The following is a 15,438-nucleotide window of genomic DNA, read 5'->3' as shown; positions in this document are numbered from 1 at the left end:
TGATATGATATCTATGTTAACAGTGTTAACATAGATATATCAAATATTGATTTTAACTTAACACCTTACTTTCTTTAAACAAAATGACACATTATATAAAGTAACATCTTTATGTTAATCCACCCAAAAGTTAACAATTATATAAGAGTTAATTCTTCTTCTGAACACTCTGTTGAAGTGTGCCAAAAAAATCAACCCAGACAACAAACATACATTTAAAGGAAAGTGCATCATAAAAAAGTATATCAACAATACACATTAACCACTCTTTCCGTTCTCAACCTATCTGTCAAGTACAACCTCACAATTTGGAATTATAAACACAACAGTTGTCTCCAGTTTAGATTTATCTAACCGTATATATATAGTTACCCACCCTATATTTGCGCTGTAGGTTATGTGTATTATTGCACATTATGTAAGAGGTCAATTTATACAACAAATTCACAGATGGTAACCACATGTGTCCTTGAAACAATCTATAAAAGTTTGTTGAAATCAAATCTAGATGCAACCCTTCCTCCCCTTCACAAAATATTCAGTTTTTTGGATAAATCTTTAAAAGCTTTTTTTTTTTAAGTCAGACTTTTCGTATGGGAATATAAGAAATTACAGTAAAATAAAAGAGTTCTATATTATGCCCCCTCCAATTTGAGTTATGTATTGTTTATACACGAGGATAAGGTCAGTTTTGTGGGACAGTTATATAAACCTTGAAATACATACTTTACGAACCATCTTAATCTTATATAAAACTTGACATTTTCAATTCTAGGATCTTCATAGTCTTTATTTGAAGCTGACTTTATAATCCTTTTGTCATCCTCCAAATACAAATGTGAATTGTAATTCCTCAATCAATGATTTTCCAGTTTGTATTTGCTTGTTTTTGTCAAATGCACACCTTAAATTTCTGTGATCTCATAGATACACATAATAAAACCATTTTGAATGGTCAATCGGCCATATTTGTGTTGCTATCACTGTTTGACATATTTATTGATTATACACAAAGGGCCATTTTCGACAGAACTAGTCCTTGACTGATTTTTTTTGTATTTCTCATTTGAATCTTTCAGGACCGTTTGTGAATACTAAACGGTCACCATGCCAGAATAAAAGTTAAATACATAGTTTAACACCATAACACTATTCAAATTACTCTAGTCTTAAAAACAAACAAAATATTTACATTGATAAATTTTAACTACATCATGACCATTTTTTTTTTTTTTGGGGGGGGGGGGGGATCACATGGCTAAGTGGGTAAGAAACTGACTTGCTAGCCTGGATGTCGGGTGTTCGATCCCTGCATTGGCCAAGAAAGTTCATCCAGATTTTCCAGCGTGGTTTCCCCTTGTCAGTGATGCAGGACGGAGGGCCTGACAAGGAAAGCTGTCTAGTCATTCAGATGGGACGAAAAACCGAAGTCCCATTTACACATTGGCGTGCACGTAAATAATCCCTTGGCAGTTTGAATTCGATATAAGAGTAGGCCGTAGCGCTGCTGCCCGGGCAAAATTTCCCTCATAGCACACTGTATGGCGTATGCCTGGCTTCATTATCCCAGTTTAGGAGCAGAACAGTAGGACGTTAAACCCCATTTCATTTCATTTCATTTCATTTAGTTTTCACATGGACCTTATAGTATCATAAGGTTCATGGTCTGCAGCACTAATTTAAAGATGCATTATGTAAGATTTAGATAAAGAGCTAATCGTTCTCGCTATAATATTTAAAAAGTTGATATTGAAAAGGGAATAAGTTGAAAATTTCAGTCAAATTACTTCATTCGGAGTGGAGTTATGGATGTTCCGAGAACAGTGTAGTTTCAATTGTCATTGTTACGATAAAAACAAAGTCTTGATTATCCATTTTTAAGGAATAGGTATGCACAGTTTCAAAAGGATCTGTAAAGAATTGTGACCTATAGCCGACACAAAGACAAATACAAACTTTGAGGTGACTGTCCTTTGTGTATAAGGAATAAGTATGAAAAGTTTTCAAGATGATCCATTAAGAATTGCATCATGTAGGCGACACACAGAAACACAAAGAGAAAATGGGTGTGGCTCTTTTCCTGGGGGTTGGGCATGCACCAAAAACAAGGTATAAGGAATAAGTATTCAAAGTTTCAAGATGATTCGTTAAGAAATGTGTCCGGCAGATGACCAACAAACAAATACCAAAAATGGGCGTGGCTCTGCCTCTGTGGTTTGGGCATGCAAAAAAACCCAATAGAGATCATCCTTAGGGTATAAGGAGTAAGTTAAAGTATACAAAGTTTCAAGACAATCCATTAAGAATTGATCAAATGATCAAATAGTATAGCGGGGATTTACCGTCCAGATCCAGGGGTTTTTACCCACAAATCTCACCCCACACGCAGTCGGGGCCTCAAGTGTATAAAGATAGAAAGAAACAGGATTTAACATCCACTCAACACAAATTGTATTTTAATAATTTGTTTACTCATACAGATTTTTAGCAGTGGGAGGAGGAACAGGAAAAAACCCACAAGGTTGGGAGGGGCGACCCAACTCATGGTCGCATACCGACTGGGAATCGAAACCAAGCTGGATAACTCAGTGTACCTTGTGATACGGTATATTTAATAAAAATAAAGGGCTCGGTAGGTGTATGTACAGATCATTCATTAAGTTGCTTCTTAGACTTTAAACAGTCCTTGCATTTATCATTAATACCTATCACTAATTGTCTTATTTTCATTCGGTTTTTAAGTTCTCACTTAACCACACCACAATATATAAGAGCAGTTCCTTTTACGCAATAGTGGGATTTACCATCCAGATCTCATCAAAATTATGCCTTTGATGATCTTGTAGTACTGATGACATGCCTCTGTTGCTTGTGTTGCAAGATGTTTCTAAAGAAATCGGCATGTGAATAAGGAACTCATTTGAGGTGTCCCATCGATACGAAAAAATTCTAATGAAATTTGATTTCTGCACCGCCTACGCAGTCTATGAAAAGATGACAGTAATTGATCAAATTAACACAGTTGCTCCACAAGTCTCTGTACAGACACTCTTAAAGATACATTATGGGAGATTTTAATAGAGAGTTGGCCAGTTTTGTTATAACAGTTCAAAAATAGATGATGAAAGAAGAATATATTGAAAATTTCAGTCAAATTACTTTATTCTGAACAAAGTTATCACAATTGTAATTTTTGATTAGAAATAGGGGTCAACTCTCTCTTCATCTTCTCTGAGAATGTCCAATCGTTTGATTGACAGGCGTTAACTCCACCTACAATATCTCGATTATCAAGTATCGTTTCAATGGCTGTGGTACCGTTAGCCTATTCGGTTTGAGACTTGGTTGCAATTCAATTCGTATCACATTTACTACAAATTAAAAATAAGACTTTTAATATATAGCTAAAAAGCGAAAGTTTGAAAGGAATGGACCAAATCAATGAGGCATAATTATAGCAGACTTGTTGTTAGCCGGTGCGTACTCTTATACTGTAACTGGTAGGCCTACGTAACCCCCGAAGCAGACAAATACTATAGGAAACAGTGATCCAATGGGGCTGCAATTCAACTGGGGTGACAAAAGAGCGTTTAATACCGACATCCGAACTCTCATTTTAACCACAACTAAACATAATATCAAGGCCGTATATATCGAACTTTCAATCAAATTGTCTGACATGCGGCCTCGCTCAACAGCGGCCTCGCTTTGTACACTCTATCATTTAGCCTTGATCTAAAATTTCCAGGAGTATGACGTCAACATAACGGTTAATCTCCACTTACGACGCCATTTAAAAATTTTATCAATCAATGAAATCCTGTTTAAATCCAAGCCATCCGTGGGTCTACAGAGTTGATTTTGTGTTTGTTGTGTAAATAAAACTCTAATTTATAATTTCTATGACATCTGAAGCCTAAATAAAGACTTGCAATAGTCAGATTTAGCTCTTGCATAATGTATGTTTAAAGGAGCTAAATCGCTAATATTTGGGACCTAGAAATTGACAAAAGTGGGTCGCAACGCATATAACTCTGTAATATGAATTTATATAAACTGATTTACATTCAATGGTTTCCGTTTTTACTCCAATTTCAAATCAGTTATGTTCGGCGAAATAAGCCAGCAGTCTCAAGCGAGTGCAAATTTCTAGCGTCTGGTTATTCCAGTCTACATCCGCCGTTTGATTTGGCTCAATGTGTCTAGCCTCGTCCCTTGAGTCTCTTGATACAACTGGGGCTGAAGCACATTATGGTACACGATTCGTGTACCAATGGTAAAATGTTTATTTTGTCTTAAATAGTGGATATCAAAAGCCCATCTTTTTCCGGTAAGATCACAACATGAATGTTGATTTAATTTGACAAATAATTCGTGTTTTCAATGTTGAAGATTTTGGATGATATTGAGTTAGAGACTTAGCTACTTTAACTTTCAAATTTCTTTGTTACTAGTTTCTGACTATATAAGATATCACTTTGCTGGAGGTTGTAGCACTATCGTCGTTGTGAGTGATTAACTCTAGTTTCCCGTGGTTTTTACTGTGATTCGTTAATTTGTGTTTTTTTGTGTCGTTCGTATGTATGGTTAATTAGCTATATAATTTTAGGGCCCTTAGTCCAGGCCTTAGAGTTGTTGTAATTTAACTTTTGATTAAAGGCTCGTTAAATTGTGAGATTATCACAAAGTCATCAATACGAGTTTAATAGGAGGTTAAGTTAAGAATATGACACTTTTTTAGAAAAGTGGAGATTAGGTCAGATTATTATAAATGATAGGTTCTAACACTGTTAAATTTGACGTGTTTAAAAGTCACGTTATGGGTTAATATATAGGATAAAGTAAACTCTATGTGTATAGACTAATGTTCCTGTGGATGAAAGTGCACTCATTCACTTGGGACATGGTTATAAATTAAATGAAATGGGGTTTTGCATCAACTGTAGGATGGAATGGAGTGTCATTCGTATACTGATCATATTTGATTGACAGTTCTATTCTAAATAACGTGTTAGGTAATACTAATGTGGAATAAGTAACCATGGGCTTGTTTCGTGTATTGGTTTTTGACTAACATACAAAATGGTGGATTATAATGATTAGGTCAAAAAGGTCACATTACTGACGGTGAAATATAAAATAACAATGTAGGAATTCTAAAACAGAAACGGAAATTATAAAACATAAACGTAATTCTAAAATTGTCCATTACTGATCGAGTTAGGTCAAGAGGTCAAAGTTAGTTTGAAGTTTTATAATTAAAGGGACACATCAAAGTTTATTAATACTTAAATAAAGTTAATTTTAATTAAGAGTAAGATTTACAAATAATTTTTCGAAATAATAATGTTAGATTAATATGAAAATAAAGTTTTAAAAATAAAGATTTAGGAATAGTTAGTTCTTGGTCTGATGGCAATGACATGTTTGATTGACGGATAAAATTGTACAACCCAATCATACTTAGAAGAAAAAGAAAGAAGGTTTCAACTTGACACTATGGTAGCTGAAACAGACCAATACAAATCCAAGAAGAAATGGTTTACCAGTTTACCAAATTGACATTTCCTGAGACAGAATTTAAAGTGAAACCTGAACTTTATAAATATTACGTGATGTGTTATAGTGTTTTGAAATTAGGACACTTGAAGATTTAAAAAAGACAATTTGTGTTTTCTGTGTTTAGGCTTAGTGAATTTTCATAGGATTTTACAGTGATGAACTTTTTGGAGAACTTTTGCATGCAACTTTTGACTTTTGATTTTTTCTTTCATAGCTTGGTTTTATAGTATAGTAATCATTTATATTTGCCTGATGCGTGAATAATTAGTTAGAATATCTATATTTTATATATATTCTTAAAGGGGGAAGAATTGTAGCACTATCGTCGTTGCGACATTGTTTTTAAATTTATAGACAAGGAATAGAGAAATAAGATGCCTTTATATTTCATTAATTAATATCTTTGGCAAGTTAGTAATTTCAAACATATTCACATATATAGTGTGCACTAAATCAACTTAGTCTGTAATTGACAGTTGACATATAAAAAAGAGCTCTTTATCGAAAACATATGTCAATTATTTACCACCAGAATTACACGTGAGTGGTATTATTCTAATTGCATCATTTGATTTAAAGTAACCAATCATTTTGTTAATTATACAAGTTCAGGGCCATAATCACGCTTTATTGTGCATGATATTCATTTACCTTCAGTGGCGGATTAAGCTCCACCAAGGCCTGAGGCGGCATTTGCTGGAGGGCCTATTTAGTTTTTAAAGTTAGAGTCAAGGTAGTTGCTAACATTAAAAACGTAATGTAACTTTATATGCCCATAAATGACGTCACGTGGATACAATATATTAAGCAAGACATAACCGAAAACTTACAAGGATTTAACGTACATTGTAGGCCTATGTTTAAAAAATAAGATCAGATCTCCAAACAATAGGGCCTATTTAAAATGGCGTGGGCCTAATTAATTTCGGGTCAGGGCCTATGTTGATTCCCGTTGGGCCTAAACCCCACCCCCCTAACATTCATTGTCTATGCGTTTTTAATCGTATCAGACAAGTCTAAAAAATATGTAGTAAGAAAAGATGCATGGGTCGTATGTAGGATGTGGCGACTGGTTTGTGTGGTCCGCTCTCCACGTCAAACAGAAGGCTCATGGTGCTACAAGGTGGACATTAAATAAAGCTATTTCACACACACACAGAGGTGAGTAGAGGGGGTACACAAAGCTATTGATATTTATATTGTTATCACTTGTAATACATAACTACTTTCTCCTTGGACAAGGTGATATACATATCAGATTGTGTATTATTGTGAATAATGCATCCAAATTGAATAATATAGTATTACTACATGTAGAGCTGTTGTTCTTCAATCAACCTGTTGAGGTTATTTCCCCTCTTCCCCCGAATCTTCCATTATCAAGTTAGTTACCTATTCTGGTCAATAGTTTTTACAATTATAGAATCACCCTTGGGATTTGTTAAACAACTTTTCACATGACATGGAGAGCTTATAAGAAACAAAGACAGTGAAGTCTAATTACAATTAAATAATACTACTGTGCTTTTGGTTTGAGTTGGATTACACAAGCTGTCTATATATTAACATATTCTCTGTCTATGAGAAAATTTCTTCACACGTACCAAATTTGGTTAAAATCCATCCCGATACTTCAGAGAAATTGAAAATGTGTGAAATTATTTGTTCTTCAATGTAAAGATTTCAACATTATAGTCAAGAGAACAGTGACGTGAACACAACAGTCCTCAAACATGTAACAAAAGTAAAGAATACAAAGAATACCCAGTACTAGGAATTGTGCATTTCAATAAAGATAAAGATGTGATAAATTGTTTGGTTGATTGACAATACTGTAGTCTACTGGATTCTCTGAAAATATTTTTATTGATAGATATTGGCTTGTACTTTCATATAAGCATTACTGGGAATTCCTTAAAAATTTCCAAAGAATGGTAATATAAAGGGAATTCCACCAAGCTGTTATTGATAACTGAGTCAGTAATTTATAAGGAAGTTATTTTTATGAATTTTGAGAAAAATCTGTGAAAAACTTTATTTTTATTTTTAGATGTATACATTTATATTAAATATACATTATGTAAGAGAAATGAAAAAATTTTAGAAAAAGCCTGTGCAACCATGTTTTTATTAAGTATAGACATTTAATTATTTTTCTGAATTGTCAGATATCCTCTCACAGTCTCATATAACAACTTTTGGTCTTCGGAAAAATTATCAGCAAGCAAAAATTCACCCCTGTATCTGTTACCTCTTGTTACTTCAGTCAGTTATATAGAAGGATAACTCTTTTTTTCAATTTTTTGCATCACTTCCGTTTCTTGAAATCTTTGTTACACATCTATCTTAGCATTGATCTCTGTGTTTAAATTATATTTGGAGTGTGTTTAACCAGTTCTATCACATATGTGATAATGACTGACACTAATATTGTCCTTTCAAATCGAAATCATCTGATGGCATCGAGAATGGATTATGGAGAGAGAGAAATGGAGTTTAACGTCTACTCGACACAAACTAGGTCATTTCGGGACTAACATGATTAAATTTTATTTACATAATTCGCTTGCGCGTAGGGTCTTTAGCAGTGGGAGGAAACCAGAGGACCCGGAGAAAACCCACGAGGTTGGACAGGCGACCCTACTCCTTGCCACGTACAACCGGGGATTCGAAACCACGCCAGTCGACTCAATGACAGACTTTATGATACAGCGCACGCACGCTAACCATTCAGCCATCCAACCCCCCATGGATTATGGTCTTGTTATGTTAATAAATGTCTAATTAATAACTTATAGAAATTTAAAGTCTAAAGTAAGACCTGCAATAGGCAGATTTATCTGCTGAATAATGCCTCTTTAATATGTTAAATACGTTTGTATGTTGCTAAAATCAAATATCATCTTCGTAGTCATTAGTAAATGACATTGTACATTCGTTCTTTTGTTTGTTCTTTTTGTTGCATGGAATATGGTATTAGTACAGAATGGAAACACAAAAGCAGTTTGTTCTTGAAAAATAAAACCAAATATTTACAGCATACTGAATGATAAATTATTTTTTGTACTCTATTATCATATAAATGCCATAGTGAGAAGCTGAGAACTATCTATGAACTAGCGGTTGCCATGCCAAATATGTCCACATTTTGCAAGAGATGGACAGAGAACGAGCATGCACCCAAGTAAATAGTTGCTAAAGCTACAATATACGTCCACATTCCTGCTTTGACAAAGCCCCTGGGGGTCGGGACATGCACCAAAATGAATAGTTGCTATTCTTACGGTATAAGGAATAAATATGCAAAGTTCCAAGATGATCCATTCAGAATTGCAGTCTGCAGACGACAAACACAAAAATTGGGCATGGCTCTACCCCTGGGGGTTGGATATGGAACAATATAAATAGGTACAACTCTGTTATTGAAATTATTGATATGCTGAATTTGAACAAAATCTGTTAATGATTGAAACCTGCAGAGTACTTACAGACAAAAAATTAACAAAATGGTGGATGTGGTACGACACCCCTTAAATGGTTGCCAAAATAAATAGTTGCCACCTTACGATAAGTTAATAATTGCAACCTGTAGATTATTTACCAACAAAATATTAACAAAACGTGGGTGTGGCAAGGCCCCATGCGGGTGGATGATTGCCGTCCTCGGGGTATAAGGAATAAGGGGTTGGGACATACACCAAAATTAATAGTTGTCGCACTTAGGCTATAAGGAATACATATGCCAAGATTGAAGATGATCCATTCAGAACTGCGGCCACTATATGATAAACACAAAAATTGGGTGTGGCTCTGTCCCTATCAATAGTTGCCGTGCTTAGGCTATAAGGAATACTTTAATCAAGTTCCAAGATGGTCCATTAAAAATTATGGCCTGTAGACAACACAGAGACACACAAAGAAAGATTCGGGGTGGCTCAGCCCCTGGGGGTCAGACATTCACCAAAAACAAAAGGGATTATCCTTAGGGTATAAGGAATATGTACGCAAAGTTTCAAATGGATCTGTAAAGAATTGCGGCCTGTAGGCGACACAAAGACACACACAAAAATTGGGTGTGGCTCTGTCCTAGTGGGGTCGGTCATGCACCAAAAATAATAGTGGTCACAGGCCACGAAATTTCAAATTTTGGCGTAACCAGAAAAATGGTTGCGGGTTTATGCTCTGCGTAACCATTTTATTTGGTTACGCCAGATGACCATTGCGTAACCAATTGGTTACATAAAATGGTTGCGCTGTTTTCATGTTTTATCCAGATTTAAATGGTGCTATTATTCATTTCCACTTGCAGTGAATGTATTTTTTTTAAAGAAATAACTTGACTAATTTTATTCTTTTATATTTAATATTATATTTTGAGGTTAAGTGTTCATGACTTTAATCCCACGGTGTCCCCATTTAAACAATAAAACATTAGAAAAAAAATGTTCCACTTCACTAAATCACTATATTTTAATAATGAGGGGAATCGGTTCCAAAAATTACTAACGGATTTTCATTTTTATATCATATCTGACCTTCAAAAACCAGGAATGGTAGCTACCACATTGTCTTCGGTCACTGAAGACTACATACGTACTTCATATGACACTTGTCACTTGCAATTATTCATCCAAGCATGTAGCATGAGATAGTCATTCGATATAAACCCCAGATAGAACACCGAACATCATGAGAAACACACCGAATATCCTGAGAAACAGTCATTTCCCGAATCCCGATGACACGTGACATGCATTGGTCTGAATTAGGTCAATAATTATAAACCAGCGATACCAGATTTAGTTCTAAGTGTCGTTTACCGTGATGATTATTTTTGATACACATGCTGACAGAGGCTTACTCTTTAAAATATTGTCGTTATTATGGACGGCTATTTATAATAGTCGTACAGAATTTTATTTTAAACCAATTTCAATTATGTTTGTCACCATTACCATTAGTAAGCTACATTACGTGAATTAAATATGGAAAATTATTTTCCTTTCAGTCAGTGTTCAGTGTTTGAGTAGACTTGATTTTTGGGTTTATGTTCTAAGTATGTACAATATATAACTGAAAGCAAAACCGTAGACAAGTAATGACTTTCTCATTAAAAAAAAATAAAAAAATACAAGGCCGCCCTCCCGCCCCAACAATTTTCAACAATAGCCAAATTTTATTTTGCACCATCCTCTAGCCAGCAATGGGGTAAAAAAAAAAAAGAAACCCCCCTCCCCCCCTACAGTTTCAGCTGTCAGTTGCCCGAGAAACAAGACATTTATTTTGTGTAGTCTAATGTAAACGATTTTACTGGCTTGTCTATTTTAATATTATTACATGACATCAAACTATTCTGTTACCTTTTGAGACTTTGTGTATAGAGTGCCAAGGTTTATAATAAATACTGTTTGTCAATCAGTCGCTACCTATGAGTGAGGCTATCTCATGCTACATGCTTGGATGAATAATTGCAAGTGACAAGTGTCATATGAAGTACGCATGGCCGCCCCTCGTTCTCAAATAGCGTAAAAATATGGTATATCAAGGTTGTGGACCCTATAGAGGTCACAATTTTTATCCGATTTTGTTGAAACTTGAAATGTAAGTTTATAACCCAAAGATCTCGGTTCCTGTCGATATTTGCTCATATCGAATTGTAATTTCCTGAATTATGGCCCTTGATTGTAGGAAAAATTACTTTCTTTTAGCTTGTTCTCTATCCATCTCTCGAAAATGTGGGCGTATCCTGCCTGGCAGCCGCTGGTTAACTATTATAGCCAGAACTGTCAACTCTTTATCTAATGTCCCATAATGCCCCTTTAAGGAAGAATATTAAAAATCTGTCAACTATAAATCATCCTTATCCTTGTTCACTGAGCGTGCAATAACTTATGTTACATGTGACCAAGGAAAAATTTAATTGTTCGTCAACGAGTTGTGTAATTAAATGAAAAGAAATGGGGTCGAACGTCCCACTGTTCTGCTCCACCTGGGCTACTGAAAACGGTCTTACGTCCAATAGTTTGCTATAAGAGAAATTATTCCCTGACATGCACACCGATGTGTACACAGGACCTCAATTTTGTACCATCCGAACAACTATGTGATTAAATGGGTTTTGATTTAAATATTTACAGCAAACTTTGATGATTACAACTAACAACCTGTGAATTGACAGGTGATGTTGTTCTCTATTTATTTTGATGTTGCATCACATGAAAACAAGAAAACTCATGGTTATCTTTAATGCAACCAGACAAAGTATTGAATAAAATTCTAAGTTTTTGACAAAATACATTGCTTCATAAATTCAACATTTTTTGCTAATTGTCAATAATGAAAAATATGATGTGCCAAAAATTATCAAGAAACAATTTCAACTATACATATTTTTATTCAGATCTCTTGTGTATATACTAATTTATTGTCATGTACAAGCTTGGAATCGAAACTGTGTCACTTCATTCAATGATAGACCTTATGATCTAAAGTACATCTGATAGACCATTCGGCCACCCAACAACCAAAGATCTAGTCAAGGGCACTACAATCAGTATCTCATTGTAAACTTTGCATATTCATTATGAAGTGGAAATAAAATGCTAATATCATTACCTAATGTTAATTGACATTTTATAAAATGAAGTTAATGTGAGGCTCTTAATTATACACATTCATTTACTTCACCACTCAATCATACTCATTCATTTACTTCACCACTCATTCATTTACTTTACAACACATTCATTTACTTAACAACTCATTCAAAATTAAGAACTGTGCATTATTTTATTACATCTCATTTTTTAACATTGTAATACATTCTTCCTGAGAATCCACTTCATGTTTGACTTTCCTCAATGTAAACTAAATAGTCTGGACTAATGAGATTGAAACAGTTCTAGATATTGAGCATAAAACTTCATTTAGGTTTTCGATCAAATAATATCTATCATTAGCTGTCTGCTGTACTTACAAATCAAACGAAACACAAAAAAACTAAAGAAATAAACATTTTAATGACCTATGCGATGATAGAACAGTTCTTATATTGAAGCTTTAATTAAATCATACCATATCCTCTGTGGAATGCAGATAACCTTGTTATTATTAATCAGCTTAAAGCTACAGTACATATTTGTGGTGGTTATTTTTTCTTCTTGTTTACAATTAGGAATTTGGGGGAGGTGGGCTTAATGCAGGATGTTAAATACATTCCCCAACATTCAATCTACCTTTTTTGCATATCCGTTTTCTATACATTAGGTATCATATATGAATATAACACACATATATATATATACTCTGACTCATGGTCCATGTTATTTAATACAAATACATTTAGGATATTTCATTATTACTGTCAACTTAAGTATATATACACACATTTTAACAAAAAATATAAAATTACATAATAGTATACATGAAAACTGCAGAAATGATAAGGAACGCTTGACATAAAAATGCATGACAGGACAAAAAAAAGATCAAATAATATATGACAGGAGAAAAAAAAAAGATCAAAGTAAAACAAATATGAATCAGTAAATATATATAGTTTTAACAGGATATAACTTTTTGTTTAATTTTTTATAAAATGAATACCGGGTATACAATGTATATGTATATGTTCTTGTGATAACAAATCTTATTTTAAGTATCATGAAAGAGCTACTGGTTTTTAACAGATCAAAACTATGTAAATCAGTCAAGAGTGAAAATTATCATTATAATAGGTTAGGATAAAAAATCTTCATTTTTCTAACATCCATAGTAATGTAATAATCATTAATTGTAAATTTTTGATAAATAATTAAATACTGCACCAAATACAATTTTTTTGATAAATAATTCATTTTGCATTATTTATTTTTGAACTACTATAACAAGGACAGCCAACTCTTTATCTAAATCTTACATAATGTGTCGTCAAAATCGGATAAAAATTGCGACCTGTAGAGTCTCCACAAACAAATTGTGGATATCCGAGCGGACGGACAAAGGCGACGACAATAATATTTTTGACATATTCATTAGATCTAGAAACTAAATTTGCTTTCTACAATGTCTTCTTGTATAATGTTAATTAATTCTATTCATGTTTTCTTATGCACTGTCTACCAGAAGGGTTTAAAATGAGTGAATGCACAAGGGTTTTAAGCCTAAGGCTAACCATTCAACAATGCCTATTAGCATCAGTTGGCACCTATTTAAGATTTCTGGCCTTAACCTCTGGAGCTGAAACCTCTGTGGCTGAAAATGTTTTGAGTGATCCTAGTTTTTCAATGTAAGTAATAATATTGCTACCAAATATTGTTAAAATCCTGAAAATGTCCCAATGCATCTATGAATCGAGCTATTTTATTCGAACAAATATCTGAAATATCCCAACTTTATTTGTACAGCTCTGAATAAACAGCACCCACCCATTAACAGACCTGACAATTGGTTTACCTTAAATTCCCAAGTTTTGACATTTTATTTTCAAACTATTTTACAGTATTATTGTTATCATACAATAAATTACAGACCTACCTCAAACGAAAATTATGACCCACTGTAAAGCTTCACACATCAACAGCAGCAGCTACCAATAATGATCACAATACATGTTCACATTTTAATATACTTGAATCTACTGTCAATCATGCCCTATTCAACCAATCGTAGGATAGTAATAAAAAATAAAGACCCCCAAAAATATCAACTTTTACATAATATGACAAATGGTTTATAAAACTATTTCAATTCAACATAAGATGTTCAGATAATGTGTTATTTTGAAATTTTGGTCCGTAAGCTGTCCTTAGAATGATTAAATTGTATTTACTGCTATCAGAATTTTTTTCACTTTGAATTTTGATTCATTCTGCTGGTCATTTAGACACACAAACATAGAGGGAGGATCCACACCAAGCTTACCCCTTTTCAACTAGGGTGAGCTGGTAATATCATCTTTTAATTTTCATTATTCTGACGGCAAGGCAGTACTACTGGTTTACTCACATGTTATGCAACACAATTTCTCATCTAGGTAATTGATGGAAACTGGTCAACTAGACTAGTTGTTATAATCAAATAAAATATTTGTAGATAGTATAATGAGGGGACTTCCCAAATTATGTGTTTTATGAGGAGCTTTCCCTGTGACCTTGACAGTGTTTATTGATGGAGTTATGTAATGGCTAAACATGGGGTAATTCTGTTGTCTGAGTGTTCAAGGTTTAGTTTTTATATGTTTTTTTCTTTACATTCCTGAATCATGAAGAAGAATATTTTGCTATCTACATGTTATGTTAGAATTATCAGCTGTTACCTGCAGGACCATGGTAATTTATAATCACCATGAGGCTGACCCAACAATGAGGCTGATGTCCCCCTCAAAAATCCATAAATAAATAGATGACACATATTGATTAATTGCACATTTATCTTTTTCAAAAGTATTGAGCAATTAAACTGATTATCTATACTTAGTCTAAGCATAAAATGTTCACGATCAAAGTCCCTGGTAGTGAAACTATACACTACGTTTCATCACTCTCCATCAGTTGGAATCAAAGTTATCTTATCCCAAAGCATTGACCAATACACCTAATGAACAGGTACATCAAGTTTAATCATTCTACCTCAATTAAAAGCAGAGTTATTATGCTCCAAAGTCTTAGCAGAAAATTCTCTTTATCGAACTTAGTCAAGGTATTGATGTAATGAAAGTATACACTGTCATTTAATTAGAACTAAAGTTATTGTGTCCCAAAACATCAAGCAATCAAATTGCTTACCTCTGCTTACCCTAAGCAGAAATATTCATCTTCGAACTCCATCAAAGCATTCACCATATAAACACCTACACCAAGTTAGAACAATCTAGCT

The 15,438-nt window shown here is 33.8% G+C and overlaps 1 protein-coding gene across 2 annotated transcripts in view; it reads right to left on the bottom strand.

Moving 5' to 3' along the window:
* The window catches only part of LOC126828228 (5-aminolevulinate synthase, erythroid-specific, mitochondrial), a 75,961-nt gene that overhangs the window by 18,842 nt on the left and 41,681 nt on the right, over nucleotides 1–15,438 (bottom strand). The window contains exon 1 of one of the 2 annotated variants that reach the window (XM_050557884.2): nucleotides 14,098–14,140. The exons of the other annotated variant lie outside the window; for it this stretch is intronic. The gene's annotated coding sequence lies outside the window, so the exon portion shown is untranslated. Of the gene's footprint in view, nucleotides 1–14,097; nucleotides 14,141–15,438 lie in introns of those variants that run through there. 2 annotated transcript variants of the gene reach the window in all.

Source organism: Patella vulgata, chromosome 7, assembly GCF_932274485.2.
Source record: "Patella vulgata chromosome 7, xgPatVulg1.2, whole genome shotgun sequence".
Classification (NCBI taxonomy): domain Eukaryota; kingdom Metazoa; phylum Mollusca; class Gastropoda; family Patellidae; genus Patella; species Patella vulgata.
The sequence above is the reverse complement of the archived record's forward strand: the minus strand, read 5'-3'. Positions and strand labels throughout refer to the sequence as shown.